At 45.5% G+C, this 18896-nt stretch overlaps 1 long non-coding RNA gene across 1 annotated transcript in view; it reads right to left on the reverse strand.

The window, feature by feature from the left end:
- Positions 1-1630: 1630 nt before the first annotated feature.
- LOC113632140 (uncharacterized) overlaps positions 1631-18896 on the reverse strand; it is a 28482-nt gene continuing 11216 nt past the window's right edge. The window contains exons 2-3 of the long non-coding RNA XR_003437702.1: positions 15614-15748; positions 1631-2772 (exon numbers count right to left, since the gene is read on the reverse strand). This is a non-coding gene — a long non-coding RNA (uncharacterized LOC113632140). The remainder of the gene's footprint in view (positions 2773-15613; positions 15749-18896) is intronic.

Here is an 18896-nt window from a genome sequence, read left to right on the forward strand (position 1 = left end):
TCAGTGCCATGTGCCTTTTCTCCCCTCCGTGACCTGAGCCCTTACCCATTTGAAACCTGGGTCTTCTTTTAGATTCTTGGCCTAAAACACAGTATCACATTGTAAATCCATTTAGGACTTGCAGTTAAGGGGCATTTGAGGTGGGGCGGGAGGAGCAGAAAGGGAAAAGGAGGAACGTAGCCCAGAGAAGAGACACAGGGTGCCAAGACATGCTTGCTTCCAGAGAAGAAGTCTTTGGAGAGAGTTGGAAAAGACCTCAACGTTTGTTGAAAGAGCAAATTCTGGGCCTGACTCTGTTCCAGGGGCTTTCCCATAATTGTCTCATCTTTGTACCAGCTCTGCAAGGTAGGTGATTTTAGGCTCATTCTATAGGCAAGGCAACATGCCTCTGTTTATAGATTTAGTTACTGTGACAGCCAAAAGAGAACACATGTAAGAGAACGTTACAAACCAGAAGTGCTGTCCATGTGTGTGGGTTGTTGGCACTGGCTAACCTTCTAGTTGACCAACTTAAGGAAACTCACTCACCCTCTTTCTGCCTCTAGTCTGATGATTAGGAGAACGAACCATGGAAGGGAGAAGGCCCAGGGTGATGTCTCTAGCCCCAGGGAATAATAAGATGCAAGGGCTCCTCTACCAGCCTCCAGACCAGCAGTGTAGAAAGATAGGCAGACTCGGGTTTGAATCGCAGGTGCACTGTATACCTCTGGCTGCCTGCTTAATCTCTCCAAGCCTTAGTTTTACATCTGTATAATGCGATCTATAATAGGACCCACCTCGTGGGGTTGTTGTGAGGAGTAAGTCAGTGAACGCATGTAAAGAACTTTGTGGTGTCTATCATATCGAGAAGTCTCAGTGGCTGTTAGCTTTGGTTATTATCGTTTACAAATGGGGAAACTGAGGCACACTTTTTCCAAATCCCAACCTGGGAGAGGGATGCTTCAGCAGACTTTGGACTGAGATCCTTGGAGTACAGACTGATCCACACCCCCCTTCCTCCCCTGCTTATGGCCCAGCTCACTGGAGCCCCTTCTGTTGTTTACACATGTTGTGTGGGAAGTGTCATTGTGGGAGGGCATGTGAGTGAGTCTTTATGGCCTGAGGAGGGTTTGGAGTAGTGTTTCCCATCCCCAGGTCTCATTTCCTAGTCCAGAAACATTTATTCTACTCCTCACTCTTCTCCCCTGTAGTGCCCCCCTGTAGTCCTCCCTGCCCTCTCCCTTTGTGAAGGGTCTGTTTCTACTCTTAGCTTTGAGACTAACAGCTGGGAAATTTTTTCCATCCCAAATTTCTAATTTTAGTCATTTATAACCGTCTCAAAAGTTATCCAGAGGGATGAAATGTCCCTTATTTCATCACAGCCCCCAGATAGGATCTTTAAAGTCTTTCTACCTTTAACTTTGAAAAAAATCCATGGAACTATTTTTGAGGCAGGGAAGCATGAATGAGGGCCTATGACAGAGAGAGAGAGAGAGAGGTGGAGGGATACGTAAGTTTTTATTTATTTTTTTCCCGCTCTGCTTGGCATGTGGGATCTTAATTCCCTGACCAGGGATCGAACCCATGCCTCCTGCAGTGGAAGCGCAGAGTCTTAACCACTGGACCACCAGGGAATTTCCAAGTAAGTAAGTTTCTTTCTTGGCTGATGTACCCAGAACAACCAGACACTATGGATTAGAGTCAAAGTCCTCTGGGGGTGGTGACTGGCCCCAATGTGGGGAACCCCCAGGAGCCGTGAGGCTGAGACACTGACCCAAACCTGAGACTGGTCAGGACATAACAAAAGAGGCGTGGAGTAGGTGGGGTGTGTCTCTCAGGGGCACAGATCTTCCAGCAGCTTGGTCATGGTACTTTCCCCAGAACTGAAATGTGCGTGTCTCAAGTACCTCCTAGTGAAGAATTTGAGTGGAACTCTCCTGCCTTGGTGACTTCAAAAGACCCCAGGAAAATGTAACCCATTTACTCATATTAGCCATTAACATTTCAACCCAGAAGAGTTTACAGAACCCAGGATATTGGAGTCTGAGACGAGCAGGAAGCAGCGGAGCTGAGGAAAGAGACGGGGCCCAGTCCAGGACCAGGTTTGGAGGCACTGGTGACCCAACGACTTGGAGGAGAGGAATGCTGAACTATTGGATGGACAGATTTTGTATGGTCTTCACGTCCTCCTTGGGCCAGTCCATTTTTTTTAAGACCAAAGGCCTGGAAACGGAGGTGGGTTGGATTGTGAAAGAGATGAGAAGGGAGAGAAATCAGGATATTCTACAAAGGTCAGTATGTTAAAAGGCAAAATCTAGAAGACATAATCCGAAGGAACTCATATTTGATAGTGAAAAGTCAAGGGTTCCAGAAATAGCACAAAGACAAAGAAATACTGGCTGTGCCCAGGCCATAGGAACAGACATTCATACACACAAAACTGGTGCCAAGCCGAGTTCTTGGCTGGACTAACCAGCGACAAGGGGTCTGCCTTCTTCGAGATCCTTTGAAATCTCTTTCTGTTGATGCTGAGGGGCCTTCCAGGAAGGAAGAACAGTTCAGACACCCTTGAGGCAGACTTTGAGCTCTGCCTCCCACTCTCACCAACTCAGCCTCAGTATACTTGACTCTCAGGGCTGAAGCCAAGTCTTCCAGTTGGAACCTCTCACCTTTAGGGGGTGGATGCCCCTCATGCAGAGCCTGAGCTCAGAGAACAACATGGCTGTGGGTGTCATGACTTGCATCTGCCAGTGTTATTTTATTTTCTCCTCTCCTGGCCTGCACGATCACCCTCTGTGTTTAAACAAACAAAAAAAGTTAGAAGGACGATGACAACTACAACAACTAAAGAGAGTATTCTCAGTGTCTTGACTCTCACCTGTCTGTGGGTTCAGGTGATGACACCTTAATAATAATTTTGGAGCTTGCTAACTTGGACTCCCACTTCTCCGTGCAATCTTTTCCTTCTCTCAAACATTTCTGTACTACCCAAGGGGTAGTGTCTATAGGCATTTTAGTTTGAGCTGCTATGGTGCTGACTTCTGTTATTTTGGTCTGTCATCTCCGCTGGTCAGCAAGAGCCTTTGCTCTTCCCAGAAATGCCAACACTGGGGCCCTGTCATCCGAAGCCACTGTTCAACCACTAATGCTCTTAGGAAGTGAGAACATTGTACCCTCTGTGCTCAGTTGGGGGAAATCTCCAAGCAGGGCTGCCTATACCCCCAAAGAATCAAAATTTACTGGAATACCTCTTTCAATTTACAGACACACAGAGCTATTTTTTCCCTTGTGTCCTCAAGGTAGCTGATTTGGGACAAGTTCCTGAAGTAACTCATGCTGCACACGATACCATGACCCTCTAACCCTTGGTGCTGCCATTGAGTCCGGCTTGCTTTGAAAGATTTTCTTCCTAATGGTGAATTATCTTACGAGGTCCCTGTCATTCCTTCCTACAAGTGGGCTTCCAGGGGGAACCACCCAAGAGTTCATCAGACATGTTTTTTTATATACAGACTCCTACAGACTCAGTTCAAGATATTTCTGGGAACCATCTCAGCTCTGCTCTAAGCAAGGACCCAGACGGATTCTTGGGAGAGATCTATTTCTCAAGTCCATCTACCAGATTGTACCAGAGTCTCTGCTTTGTCTTAACTGGGAGACCCTGTTATTCCAGTTAACAGCATTGACTAGGCAGATAGCCCAGGGTCAGAGCTTTCCTGAGGACCAACTCTGCTGAGAACTGGCAACCAAGGAGAGTTACTCTGACTTATCCTGACACCACTGTGAGGCCCAGGACCACCTTCTCTACCCATGGGCTTAATGAATCACAATGCCAGGCAATACACTCTCCCAAGTCCCTGTACCAAGTTATCCCGTCACTCAAGATCTCCAGCCTTCATGGAAATACTCTCTTCTCTCTTATACAGAAGAGGACCTCAGGGTCCCAGAAGCGAGAGAGATTTTTGCTTCAATCAGCATGACCTAGAATGCAAGGAAGCTGTAACCATGTTCCAGAGTGGATGTTCCTAAGATAAGGCAAAGATCCCTGTCTAAGACCCATGAAGTCTCACAAAGTGCCTTCTTCTTGGTCACTTACTACTTGCAGGCCATGCATATGTCCCTCATCAGTTTCTTGTCATAATACCCTCACTGCCCATGATTTTTCCTCTCTTTTCCTTCCTTCCTGTATCCCTTCCTCCATCCCTCCCTTTCCTCTCCCCTTTCCTACTAATTAAATACTTACTATATACCATACACTCTGCTGGATACTAGAAGGATGAGAGATGGGTAAGACATTGTCCTTGCCCTTGAAGGGCAAGCACATCATACGGTGGGGAAGGCAGATGTGTACACAATTAACTATAATAAAATATGTTGAGTGATATAATGGAGTCCTGCCCAAAGTGTCATGGGAGCACAGAGGAGGGAGTGAAGGAGCCGCCTTAGAGGTCAGCAGGAAAAGCTTCACAGAGAGGGTGATTTCTGAGTTGCCTTTTGAGGAGTGAATAGGAATTTTCCAGATGAACAAAGACAGGAAGGGCATATATCAGGCAGGGGGAACGGTGAGAGTCTGTCATGGCCAGAGCAAAGTGTGTGGATTGGGTTTGAGAAACATTTTGAAAAGATAGCTGATAATCGGGGTGTGATGGGCTCTGAGTATCATGCTGAAGAAATGGTATTTTATCTAGTATGTGCTAGAAAGCCAGGCACAGGATTGTTCTTTCCAGGACATTTTTCGGTCTGACAAGGCTGACAGAGCCAGACTCAAGGTGGGCAATGACAATGTGTATATACTAGTGGTTAATCAATTAACTGATCGAATATTTATTAATGGTCAGTGTGCACCAGGGTCTGTGTTAGATACTGTGGAAGTGCAAAAGAAGCATCATGATTAGATCATGAGGTCATGAGGGGTTCACACTTAGAAAAATTTGAGGGTAAGAAGAAGGAGTACAGTATGAGATCATGTGGTTGAATGGCTGTGAGTCAAGGGCGGGAGAGAGCAGAGAAGACTGAGTGGGTTTGAAGGATCAACAAGAGGCCATTCTTCACTCCAGAAGCCACATGGGCAAAGAGATGCATTGAGCATGGTGTGGACAGTGCAGAATCTGGCCTGTCTGGACACAGACTTGGAAAGAAGATGGATTCAGACATGAAGTCAGGTGAAGGAGGGCCTTGAAGTCAGGTAGAATAGTCTAGAACCTCTGGGTGAGGAGGAACTTTTAAAGCCTTCTAGAAAAACTCTTCCTACCTTGCTAATCTCACACGTGGGTCTCTTTTATGATAACCCTACCTGTGATCATCAATCTTTGTTGAAATATATAAAGAGACAGGAGCAGACAATTTCATCCTTAGATGTCTCTGACTGTTGGAAAGGTCTTCTAAAATCTAGCTCATGATTTCTTTTCTTTCTTTCCCTTTCTTTCTTTCTTTCTTTCTTCCTTCCTTTCTCTTTCTTTCTTTCTTTCTTTCTTTCTTTCTTTCTTTCTTTCTTTCTTTCTTTCTCTCTCTCTCCCTTCCTTCCTTCCTTCCTTCCTTCCTTCCTTCCCACCACATGGCATGCAGGATCCTAGGTCTCCAACCAGGGCTCGAATCAGTGCCCCCTGAATTGGAAGCATGGAGTCTTAACCACTGGGCCACCAGGGAAGTCCTAGCTCATGATCTCTTGTGTCCTCTGGTTCCAGACATGTCCCTCTGTGTCAATCAGCTTCTGATCCTCCTTGAGGATTTTCAAATTAAGCTCAAATGTTTAGCCTCCCTTCTTCCAGTTTGGAAACTCTCAGTTTCTTCAATCACTCTTCCACAGGGAGGCTGGAGCCTGGGGTCTCCTCCCAGTTTGGGCTGGTACATGATGCTGTTCCCCCAGGGCTGATTCTTCCTTCAGGTGGGGTCTGCTCGGTGCTGTGCAGTCTGGACACAATTGAGTAGGTGGTGACCAGCCTCTGTCAAATGACTTAGTGGAAATGTTGTTTTGTGAAGATGAGTCTGGCCTCAGAGTTCAGGGTTGGGGGCAGGTGAAACCTGGGGGACCTTGGCAGGAGTCCAGGCATAAGAGCTAGATCAGGGTGATGCTGGGTCAGGGGATGAATAGGCAAGAGTGAAGCCAGGGGACATTTCAAAACTGATAAATGGGAGAAGAGACAATGATGACTCTAAGTTTTCTGATCTGAGAGCTTGGGAAAATGGCAAATGTATGGGCAGAAATGGGGCAGAGGAAGGGTGGCTGACTGTAGGGATGAAACTGAATGTGCCCCAAGAGCTGGGCCCTTATACTGAGGTGCTTAGAAGTGGTTGCCAATGTGTCCTGGGAGCCCAGGAGTGTGGTCAGACTAGAGATAGCAGTTTGGAGTCATGAAAGGCAGGAACCTGTATAGGGAGTGAAAACACACAGAGAAGGAGTGAGCCCCCAAGAAAGCGCCCATAGAAAGTCTACGGTGGATAGATGGGAGGGAAAAAAGACACACAGGAGGGATACAGGCAATGAGCTGTCAGAAGTAGAGCAGTGTCAACGATGCCAGAGGAGTAGGGGGCTTCCAGAAAGAAGTGGTCAGTGAGATCAAATGCCCAGGAGGACAAAGAAAATGAGGCCACCCTCTTACCCAGGGGGAGAAGGGGGACCAGCCTCAGTAGGATGGAGGGGGGCAGAGCAGCCCTGGAGGAGATGCAGAACAGACTGGGTGGTTACCCCCTCCTCACACCGTCACACTTAGACGTGCATTTCCCCAACTACCCTCAGCTCACCACCAGCCCCTTTGTCTACCTTCCTACCTTCTCTCCCAGTTTCCATGCCGGCCCACCAGCGGTTTCTTAGGTGGCATGGCTGGGTCACTTCCACAGGGCAGGAGGCTGGGCTGTCCCACTGTGGGGTGCTGCCCCTCAGGCTGCCCAGCCCCGCTGTGAAAGCAGCATGAGCTGCTGGTGCAGGAGAAGAACTAAGGTGCTGCTCTGGCAATGATAGCCTCGTAGGCCCCCAGGGATGCAGCTGAACTGCCCACATCTATTTTCCTAGACAACCAAATGCTGCAGTTCCCAGAGGGCAGAGGGTGAGCTCAGAGAAGCTCCACCTCCAGCTCTTCCTGGTCAGCCCTGTCCCTCCCAAGGCTCTCCAACTTCACCCTGCCCTCTGCCCTCCCATCCCCCACATCCCCCTCACCCCCCAACCAGTGCCTCCCATTAACGCCCTTCTTCTGTCTCCCCAGCACTGAGCAGCCATCTTTCCCCTTGTCCATCAGTTTCTTTCTGCCCAGGAGGTCATCCCAGGCTATGCCAGGGGCAAATGTGTCTGCCGAGGCTAAGGGGCTATCTTCAAGCTTCCCCGGCAGAGACCCCAGAATTCTCGTGACCAGGGAGGCAGGTTAGGCCAATCCTGCTTCTCCCAGGATGCACTGGGAGCCTGGGAACCAGGAGGGAGGGAGGAGGCTCAGCTGAGGAGCTCAGGATTTAATTCTATGCATCATTAAGTAGTCCTCTGAAAGTAGTGTCCCCCTATACATCATCCATGCTTAGTAAACAGCACGCTGACATTACATTAGCGGCTGGAAATGAATTTTCTCTTTTATAGGGAAATTGAGAATCCGCCAAGAAGAAAGAAAGAAAGAAGAAAAAAACCCTCAAAACCAATTATCTAGGCATTTATGAGTTCCACACTGGTCCCTTTCTCTCTCCTCTCTCACTCAGATGCAAAGAAGCATTTAATATTTAATATATTAAGAAAAGAAAGAAACTTTGATAGATTATGTGGGATCTGGCATTAATTCCCTCTGCCCCTCCTTACTTTCTCGTTCTCCCCTCCTGAAAACCTACGCCTGATTCTAGCTGACATTTAAATGGATTAAGGTGTTCCAATTTCCTTAATAGTGTTGACATTTTGGAAATATTTCTGCCTTTTCTCCCTCTCCTCGCAATAATAATAATAATAAATGTTGGAACTGATCTTCCCCCTCCACTTGCCACGCGGGCTCCAGCTCTGTCCTGCTCTCTTCAGTGTTGATGAAATGTACATTCCCCATTCTTATTTACGAGATCAAGTATGGAGAGAAGTCAAAGTCCTCCTTGGGAGACAGAAGGGGTGAGGGTGGGAGTGAGTGTGTGACTGGTCAGGAGGGAATTTCGCTGATTTCCCCTCTTCCTAGGGCTCAGGACAATTATTTCTCTCTCCTGTCCCCTCTTTCTCTCCATCCCTGGCAGATGGCTCTTCCTTCATGTGATTGCACTGTCCTTCCTGTACATAATGTGTGGTTTGCTTCATTTGCAGACCTGCCTTCACATGCCAGGTCTTCTTCCACTTGGAAGCATGGCCCTGTACCCTACTAGTTGAACATGAAGAGAAGGACCTGAACCTGACTCTGCCTGTCCTCTGTTCCCTGGAGTTTGTGTAGCCTCTCTCGCACTGTGCCGTGGTGTGTTCCCATGTCTATCCTTCAAGGTACCCGAGTGCGGGGTCCACGTTACTTTATCTCTGTATCCCACCTCAAGTGCAAAGCTTATACGTAGTAGGTGCTTGAAAATACTCATTTAATGGAAGGCAGGCAGGAGAGAAAGGAAGGAGAAGGGAAGAAGGGAGAAAAGAGGAAAAGGAAAGAAGAAGGACCACTGACAATGGGAAGTTCTCATCGGCTGACATTCTCAAAGCCCTGAGGCTTCACGCGGTCCCCAAACAAAATTCAAGTCAGTACATGTATTGAGTTTCATGATACCCAGTTCTGTGCTGATTCCTGCCCACAAGTTTCCCATGATTTAGTGGTGGTTGTTTTTTGCCCTCAATGTGGGTAGAAATATCTGACAATACTTGTAGAGAGCCCAGTGCTCCTTAGAGATGTCTTTTTATGAAAATCAGCTGGAAGGAGATTAAACTAGATGGCCCTGGAGACAAACTGCTGCTCAGTCTACTTTATCTCTCAAGACTCAGTTTTCTCATATAGAAAATCGGGTAGTAATCCCGACCTGAGGGCACTATTATGACTGCTACAAGGATAACACACGTTCACTGATTAAGATAGTGCCTGCACGTAGTGAGTAGTCAACTGGTCAACAAGTTGTAACCGCCCTGTTTGCTGTTGTGAGGCACGTCACCCAGTATCTGAACAATAACAGCTTTCACCAATCAGGCTAAACTACCAATATTTGAAAATAGTCCTGAAAGGAAGAAGGAAATAATCATCAGATCCAATTATGAGTTCTAACCTATCTCTTCCTCGAGTTTTGCCTTTCCATTTGGATGCAAAGAAGCATTTAGTGTATAAATAAAATAAAGCAACTTGGATAGATTTTTCAAAGAGGAGTTTCCAGCAGTGTGTGCTGGAAGAATTTCAACTGAGCTTTGCCTACTGCACCAGAATTACTATAGGATCAATGCAGACTGTGGCCCGAGCGATTGGAGGTGTGATTAATTCCACCCAAGGTTCACACTTCTCCGTGCATGACTTTCCACCCGCCTCACTCACCTCGCTGTATCTCTGCACGTCTTCCTGGCCTTGTCACCTGCCTGTTTTTATTTGCAGGGCGCCCTAATGTGTTTTCCAGGGATCAATACCCGAAAGAATTTTCATTTCAAATGCCGTATTTTCACAAAGCTGGCTTCTATTCAACCTTCTCAAGGTATCTCAGCCCAAACTTTATGGACCCACTTTATCCCCTGGGCTGTGTGTGGCCCAGGCTAGGTGTATTACGTGCATCAGATTTGCTTGGCTTGAGAGGACCCAGCGAGACTTCAGTTTAAATTGCTTTTTTACATCCTAGCCATAATCAGCCTAGAGTCTACTTCGTATTTTTACCCTTCCTTCTGACTTTGAGATCCCTACTCTGCTAATCTATTGATACTTGAGTTTTGGAGTCATTGACTTAGGTTCACTGCTCTTAACGCATATCAGGATCTGTTCATTTCAAAAGAAGTATGTGTCCAACATGTGATCTGTCAAGTGCTGTAATAGGTGCAGGATGAACAGATGAATAGGACACACTTCCCTTCATCAAGCCTACAGCCTAGAAGGGCTGAGAAGGGCATCACGCTTGCAAATCAGTAAAGAATGTCCATAATCAAAGTGCGTTTGAAAGACCGAACAAGGGTCAGGGCAAAGCACGAGTGAGTTGGGAAAGAAGAGGCAATTCTCCAAGCCGACTAGTGAGGGTGGGGTAGTGGTGAGAGGACTGTGTAGAATTAATAGTCAGTCTTCTTTCCATTTAATAAAGAGGGATTCAATCAGGCTTAGGTTAAATTAGATGATTCTAATTTTATCTTATTGAGTGCATTCAAGAGATGAGAGAAAGGAAGCTCTGGTTGTAGTTCTCAAGTCTTGTTTAGCGTCCTGCTTCTTTCTCCCATTTACCCTCGAACTTCTATTAAATACCTTCATGTTATTTAGGCCCTGAGCTGGCCACTTCATTCAGTCTTCCATCTGTCCACCCACCCATCCATCTAATCAATCCTCTACCGTTTATTCCCTCATCAAGTTATCATTATGCATCTGTAATGATCTATGTGCCAGGCGCTGGCTGTATAGACTTCAATAAGAAGAACGTAGTGTTGGTACTGGGCTGAGGTGTGTCCAGAGCACTAGATGGTTGTCCACTCTGAATTATAAATATTAATATTCCTTGTCTGGGTCCTCTACCAAACTCACACTCACAATATAGCCTTTATAGAATATATAAGGTGGAAAGACTTGCATAATGAACACCAATATAAACATCACACAGCTTGAGAGTTAGAACATCACCTGTGGAACCACTGGAGACCCCAGACCCCTTTCTCCCAGCAGGGGTGACCAGTATCCTAAATTCTGGGTCCATTATTCCTCTTACTTTTCTTTGTAGTTGGCCCTGAATCTATGTATTCCAAACAATAGATTGCTTAATATTTCATAGTTTTGAATTTTATATAAGTGGTATCATGCAATATGTATACTCTTGTGCAGCTGAGTTTGTTCTCATTTTGTTCAGCAGATGCTTGTGAGGTTCCTGTGTGTTGATGTTGGCATGTGTACTTTCTTTTCATGGCCGTATGCTATTGCCGTGCAGGACTATGTCAAAAGTTATTCAACCATTTTCCTGTTAATGAACATTTGCTTGGCTGACCTGTTTCCAGTATATTTTTCTATTACAGTAATGCTGCCATGGACATTCTTTTCACTCTCTTGCTGCAAGGGCCAAGTGCCTTTTGTGGTATATATCCAAGAGTATAACTTCAGGGTCACAGGGAACGCTTATCTTCCAACGTAATGGATGATGGCGAATTTTTTTCCGATGTGGCTGTATCAGGGTACACTCCCCCCAGTAATAAGACTTTGCTTGCTTCACTTTTTCCACCAACACTTGGTATTATCAGACTTTTAAATTTTGGGGTGCAAAATTGTTTCTCATTGTTGTCTGAATTTTAATTTTCCTGATTACCAGTGAGGTTGAGTGAAGTTTTGTATGTTTATTGGCGGCTTGCGTTTCCTCTTCTGTAAAATGATTATTCATGATTTCTTTTGACCATTTTTGTCAAATTGTTTGTCTTTTCCTCAGTGATTTGCAGAAGTTCTCTTCTGAAAATCTGTTGTTGATTATGTGTTGCAAATATTTTCTCCCAGTTTGTGGCTTGTCTTTTTATTTTCTTTATAGTGTATTTCGATGAACCCACGTTCTTAATTTCCACTTAGTCAAAGTTAACAATCTTTTCTTTATGAGCTTTATTTTTTATATTGTGTTTGCAGATAAAAGTATTTCATCTCCTGAGGTCATAAAGATAGTCCTCCCCAGTTTCTTCTAAAGCTTTAAATTTTACTCTCCACAGATATTAAGCTGATTTTATATATGCTGTGAAGTAGATTAAAATTTAGTTTTTCTTTATGGTTTACCAGTTGTCCCAGCAAGATTTGTTGAACTGTCTAGTTTCTCTCTGTTGATCTGCAACACCAGTTGTATTCTATGTGAAGCGGTGTCCGTCCACATGCAGTTCTGTCTCTGGGTTCTGTAGTCTATTTCACTGGATACTTTGTCTATCTCAGCCCTGCTGATGGACTAGAAGAACTCAGTGAAGCTCTTGAGTCAATATACTATGAGAAGGAGCCCCAAATAATTCATTTGGTTCACTGAGACTTTTCTTTACAGGGGTGGTATAGTGAAAAGAATATGGGGCTTGAAGAAAAGAGTTAAAATTCCAGCCCTGATAGTTATTTGTATGACTTTGGGTACATTCTCATTTTTTTCTGAGCCTCAGTCTCCTTGTCTGTTAAATGGGAATACTTATTTCAACCGTAGAAGTTTCATTGAGGATTGGATTAAACTGTGTATTTTAAAGGATGTGAAAGTGCCTGGCGTCAGGATGGTCCCAGAGGATGTGCTTTGGGAGCACTCCCAAACTAAGGCCCTATGGATATTTTCTAATAGCTCCAGCCCAAAGTGAGTCAAATCTCGGAAGTACGCTACATGAAAATAAGACGTAGGCTCCCAAATGAATCATCAGTTTTAGTTCACGAAGCGCTCTTCCTCAAACCTCCTGATTTAGTTCCAAACTCATTTTAGAGGGCAAGGGGCTGTGAAGTTTCTCTGCTAAAAATGATTGAGGGTAACTGGCAGAAGGAGACTTGCTATGTGTTACTGAGCTGAGAATGGCAGAGGAGGAAAAATGTCATGCTGGGATAGTCATCATCAAATGTTTAAAGTCTAGGCTCTGTAGTCTAACTTAAAGACTTTCTTACTATTTACTGGCAACATAATAACAATAATATATCATTTGGCCATTTTAGAAGATTGGTCTGTTTTATTCTTGTAACACCACGAGGCGCTCTGAGGTTGGGTGTTGACTCTGGGAGTCTGAGACTTGCTCAAGTTCACAGAGCAAGTGAGGTTCCCAGGACTCAGACTCGGGTTGGCCAACTGGAACCCTTATTGCTACACAATGGTGACTGCCTGTATGTGCTGAACCAGTTTCAAACACGTTGTCCCATCCTCCTCATAGATACAATTGTAGATGAGATTGCACAGTTCAATTTGGGGTTCAGAAAGCATTGTTACTAACTGAGCCCAGATTTCTAGCAGAACTGGGGGTGGGCATTCTTCCCGGCAACTGACAAACTGTCTCCACTCTCAAAAATGAGAGAAGCTTTTAAAGTTTGTTTGGTTCTTTTTTTTTTTACACAGAAATGTTTTCTAACGGATTCCCCCTCATGCATTTACTGTAAAGTTCTAGCGAGGGCCAAGGTCCTCCAGGGGTGTATTGATTGGGGGACAATGGTGAGATTGGTTAGACACCTGTTCACATGACAACATGGCACCAGGAGACCCTGGCCAGGCTTTAGTAACCTCAAGGATGTGTCTGGGCACTGCATGCCCGGCAGCCAATGGTGGACGTGCTCGAGAGGCTGCTGTAGCTGTCTGTGTTGGTGGCCTTCACCTCTGGAGTGCTCCTGGACTGGCAGGCACACTGGCTGCGGTGGCGCTACCTGGACTGGAGAAGGAAGAGGCTGCAGGACAAGCTGGTGGCGATGCAGAAGAAGCTGGACCTGGCCTGTGACTCTGTGTGGCCACTTCGCCTCGGTTGTGGGGCTCCTGCCCAAGCAAGCCTGCCCTCATACTTTCTGCCCACAGTACTGGGCTCTTCCCAGAATCACTTGTTGAAGATGGATATAGAGAACTGGGCAGAGAAAAAAAAGGATGTAGCCTAGGTCTCCCGGCCCTTGAGTCCTACCCTGGCAGCACCTTGAGAGTAGCATTCTGGGAGCGAAGAGAGTTTAGCAGTTGCCTAAGAGAATCCCAAGTTTCTGAGGCTCTCCTTAGTGGCTGTTAGTGAATCTTTAAGTAACTTTAAGTAATTTCTGATGCTTTATAATTCTCCTTCTTGAGGAAAAGTATTCTCCACTGAAATAATTCCAAGTCCCTTTCCAGGCCTTCTGGAGGAATTTTCCAGCCCTTCTAAGTAACAGGACTTGACTTTACCTACATTCATTAACACCAAGGTTTCTCAGTTTCTGTAGCTACTTTCCCCACCATGCTTGAGCATCTGTAAAGGTTTGTGTTTAACCCTCCACAGGAACCTTCTCAGTCTACCCACTCCCATGGAATTGCCTCCATTTCCTATGGGTGTCCAAGAAGACTCTTCATTCTTTGGTCACATTCTGCCATATTTGGGCACTGTCATGATTCATGTATATCTTGTGCCATCTACCCTGTCTCTGGCCACATAAAACTCCTGCCCTGAGGAGCCTACTGGTTCTTTGACACAGTGGTACTCATTAAGCTCAGAGGAATCAATGGGTGGGCTGTTGTTTCTCAGGGTACAGGAGAAGACTGGAGCTGGGCTCCTTTGGACCAGTGCAAACTTAGGCTGGCTACCTTGATGCTTTCAGACAAATTTCCTATTCATTTCTCATTGACCCCTTTTCTGCAATTGTGTGCTCAATCTTCTCAGCTCTCCTTAGCCTCTAACACTACTCAGCAACCCACTTCTGTTGCTTCCCTTTTAGAACATGGCCTTGATTCATGCCTTACTGAACACACTGGTACACAGAGCAATAGGCTGCAGTCCTAGGGTCAGAAAAAGGGCTTAGAAGTCAGAAAATCTTGGACCTTGGGAAAGTCACTTACCTTTTATGAGCCTCCCTTGTCTTACATGTAAACCAGAAATAGTAATACGTCCCTCTCAGGATTGGTGTACAATTCAATGAGATAATAAACATGGATAAGTTTTGCACCCCATAAAGCACAAAGTGAGGGTCACTACCAGACCCCCCTTCTCTGCACCTTCAGACCTTCCAATATTTCTGTCTCTACCAGCAAATTGTTCTGTTTACCTTTCATCTGGCCTGCTCCCTTCATCTTATCCTGGTTCCAGCAGATTCAATCTTCCCCTCTTCATCCTCTCTACTGAAAAACACCCCTCTCCCCACCTCCACGGCAAGTAAACAATGTTTCACGTGACCCTGTTGCCTGCCCCTATTCCCACAAGCCACTGTCCTCCTCCCTTTCCTTTTGTAACATGAAGTCACACTGCTCATTGCCTGCTCTTTCCATGACTCCTGCATTTTTTTTCCCAACTGCTCTCCCCAAGCCAGCAGATTTGTCCATCTTTTCTGTTCTTATCATCCTTAACCCCTCTTCAAAATCTCACATTGCAAGCCATCTTCCTGTGTCTTTAAACTCCTTCTTCTCTAGGTTTTCATAGCACTTTAAACTTTTACTAGAATGTACCCTTCTTGTATCCTCCCTAACGCTTTATCACTTCATGGTTTCCTGTCTCCTTTTCTGACTCAGTATCACCCTTGTCCCCTTATAAGTGGCTTTTCCTTAAGCCTAGGTGTCTGTCTTCTGCTCCGCCTCAAACAGGGAATCATCATCTCATCTTACTCCATGCTGGTTTAACCACATGTGCAATATTGCCTTTACTTCTAGTATCATCTTCTATGAGAATTATTACAAACTCAGATTTATTCAGCAGGATGACCAAGACGGTGAGGGAGCTAGAAAGAGCTCACCTTATGGAACACTTGAGAGAAGGGATATTTAAACCTCAAAAGAGAAAATTCAGCGGAAACACTCCTTGCTGTCCTAAAACATTTGAAAGGAGGTAGAAAAGGTTTTTGTCTCCTGACTTGGTTTCCCACAGAAAACAGAGAAGCTGAAGACAGGTAGGTACGGAATCACTAGCAAGCAATACCTTCCAGTCCTGTGAAGATGTTAAGAGCACAGGCTCTGCAGTCAGATGATATGGGTTCAAATCCCAGTTCTACCACTTCTTCTCTGTATGATCCTGAGAAATCTATTTCATTTCTCTGTGCCTTCATTTCATTATCTGTATAATGAGAGTAGATAATGATAGTCATTGGAACAAAGATTTATTATTCGCTGTGCTAGTTATTGTATAGGGATATAGATACAATCATGCCCACTGATGACTCACAATCTATTGGGAGAGGTAGGTGCGCACATGGGTAATTAAAATACAAAGCAGATCACTGAGCTAGAGGAAAAAAACATGATGAGAAAGGGGAAGATCACACTGACTGAGGGGATCAGGAAGGATTGCTTGGAGGAGGCGGAAGCAGTGTGAGTTAAGACCTGGGGATGAGAGAAGGCAGGACTTGTTTGAGGACTGGCAAATACCCCATCAAATTGCACCTCACTTGGAAGCCTTTGCTACGAAGCCAGTACTTTCGTGCTTGTCCTTCTCAAAGCTTCAGCATATACCTCATGCTGCCAGTCAGATTTTCATACCAAGTTAGGAGTTTTTCAACCTACCCTGCAAATAAATCTTTGTTCCCATATTACCTGATCCCAAAAGCCAAACATTTGATCCACGGGGCAGATGGTAGAAGAGTAGGGGGAAAAGCCTGAGGAGAGGACAGTGGAGAGCATGCCTACTGACCAGGAAGTCAACCAGAGGGAGGAGCAGGTCCAGGGCAGGCAGGAGACGTCCTTGACCTGGGCAGCTGGAGCATAGGTACACAGGTGTCCCTCATGTTCATTGTCTAGGGCAGAGCCACGTAGACAGTGGGCTCCCCATGAATGAGTGAGTGAATGAATGAATAAATGAACATACGGCACCATGTAGGCTCTCGTGTATGTTATAGTATATTTTTACATATAATCTGGGTCAAGAAGAGGTGCAGACGTTAGAACAACCTGTGGTTCTCACTTGCTGTTTTCTGATGAAGTGCTTGGCAATCCTCACACATTGCTGGATGTTTAAGACAATAACACCTTTGCATTCTGATGCTGTAAAATATTGTTTGGATTAAAAGGGCAGGAACACATTGATGGATCTGAAATTGTTTTTCTTTTGGCTTGGAGATGACAGGGCAATCCATCAGACAACTTCCTTGGCTCCCTGTGACATTTCAAGCTCAAATGTTATAGCTTTCTTATTTTTTCTTTTCTCTTTTATTTCACCCCCTGGCTCTCTATTGAACTGTGCCTCTCGGAAATGCATCCTGTAGATGTGGCTTCTCTGACACTAGTCATACACAGGCACTCCGTTGAGGCTTGTCAGATGAGGGCTGGGAATACTCAGACTAGCTTAGCAGGTTGTGCTGAAGTTGAGGTGACTTCTTAATCTACCGGTGATGCTGTCCCCACCTGTGCCCTAGAGCATGCAGCAAGCAGTTCTTAGAAAACAGAGCAGGCCCTAGACAATGACAAAGGATTCAGATGCCTACATAATGTGATTTCAGAAGCTGGATTGTGTGCACAGAGAAAGCAAGTTGCAATGCTTGGCTTCTTTACCTGTTTCTGCCACTATGCATAATGTAAACTTGGAAAGGCTACTTAACTTCTCCAAGCCTCAGCTTCTCTCCTTTTGAGAGAACAAATAAGTATAAGAATAAAATGAGATAATGATCCGGATACATTGTGAAAATATAGAACATAAGTAGGTAACATACACTCTCTGTATTAGTTATCTACTGCTGTATAGATATCCCACAACTTCGTGAATTCAAATAACAAACGTCTGTTATCTCACATTTTCGTGGATCAAGAATCTGGGAGTGGCCTAACTGGGAAGTTCTGGCTCACAATCTGTAGAGCCATTGTCTAGGGCTGCACTCATCTGAAGGCTTGACTGGGGCTGGAGAATCTGCTTCCCAGATGGTTTGCTCATGTGGATGTTGGAAGGAGGCTGCAATTCCTCAGCACATGGGCTTCTCCAAAAGACTCCTTGGGTGTCCTCATGACGTGGCAGCTGGCTTCCCAGAGTGAGTGATCCAGGGCAGAAGCCACAATGTGCTTTGTGAGCTAGGCTCAGAAGTCACAAGCTGTGATTTCCTCAATATCCTAATGGTTATACAGGCCAGCCCCCGTCAGCCTGGGAGGGCACTGCACAAGGACATGAATTCCAGGAGATCATCTTGGAGGCTGACATCCACACCCTCTCTCAGAGATTATGGCTGACTGTCTCTAAGGTCTTCACATTATAACTTGGTCCAGATAGCTCTCCTTCAAACCCGCTATGCAACCGTTCTCCTCTCCCATCTAGCTTAGAATTCCTGCTACACTGTCAGCCCCTTGTTCCACACTAAAAATTCAGTTTCAGTCTTCAATAAAGTTCTGCAGAAATGGATGTTCATTGCACCTGAGGGAGTTCTCTGGAGCTGGGTTGCACTGGTTTCTCACCCACTCACAGGTGCAGCTCACTGCAGTTTCCGGAGTGCGGTTGCATCCTCATTTCATGTGACACGGAGCCCCTTCTTTGAGAGTCAGTAAGGAGGTGACCAGTGTGGACAGTGAGGGAGAGGAGAGTCAAGGTCTCCAGCTTTGGCGATCTGCCTTGCATTTGATATTTTCCAAAATGTGTTTGTTTCTGGGCTCTCTACTTGATTCTGTCAACTCTGAAGCAGACAGAGCTGGCGTTGTTTCTTCCATGTTGTGGATTGAACAACTGAGGCTTAGAGAGTCCTAATTGAGTCATTCGCTGAAATAGGGAACATGGGAGGAAAAGATGCTGGATGGTTAAAATGTGGAGTCCGGCTTTAAATGTCTTGAACTTGAGGTGTCTGCAGTGTGTTAAGTGAGGTTAATGTACAACCTTGACTAGAGCTTCCAGATGATCAACCGGGCATAGAACAAGATCTAATATCCTGATTATTCTGCTTTGTCTGCAAGTTTCTCTACTCCTTCCAGCTGTTCTACTATTCTCTGTCTTCTTGGTCCCAGATGTCCTGGGTTGGTTTCCTCAAAGCCATCCTCCTTAGCTTCATGGACCCCATTGGCCTGGTGGCGCATAGCCTCGAGGGCCCTGCAGGGTGACTGGGAGATGCCTTCTAGTGGGGAGGGTTCTGACTGAGGGTTCCACGAGCCCCTTGAAAAGAGAGGCAGAAAGAAGCTTCACCAACCTTCAGCCAAAGCAGTTTTCAAAACAGCTCATCCATCCATGTGGACCAGCATGTTCTAATATTTCTGTAAGGTCCTGGGGCCCAGGTCTGCCTTTACCGCTAAGTTAGCTG

This window comes from Aethalodelphis obliquidens, unplaced genomic scaffold (assembly GCF_003676395.1).
Source record: "Aethalodelphis obliquidens isolate GAN/ISIS:26980383/991018 unplaced genomic scaffold, ASM367639v1 scaffold35, whole genome shotgun sequence".
In the NCBI taxonomy this organism is placed as follows: Eukaryota; Metazoa; Chordata; class Mammalia; order Artiodactyla; family Delphinidae; genus Aethalodelphis; species Aethalodelphis obliquidens.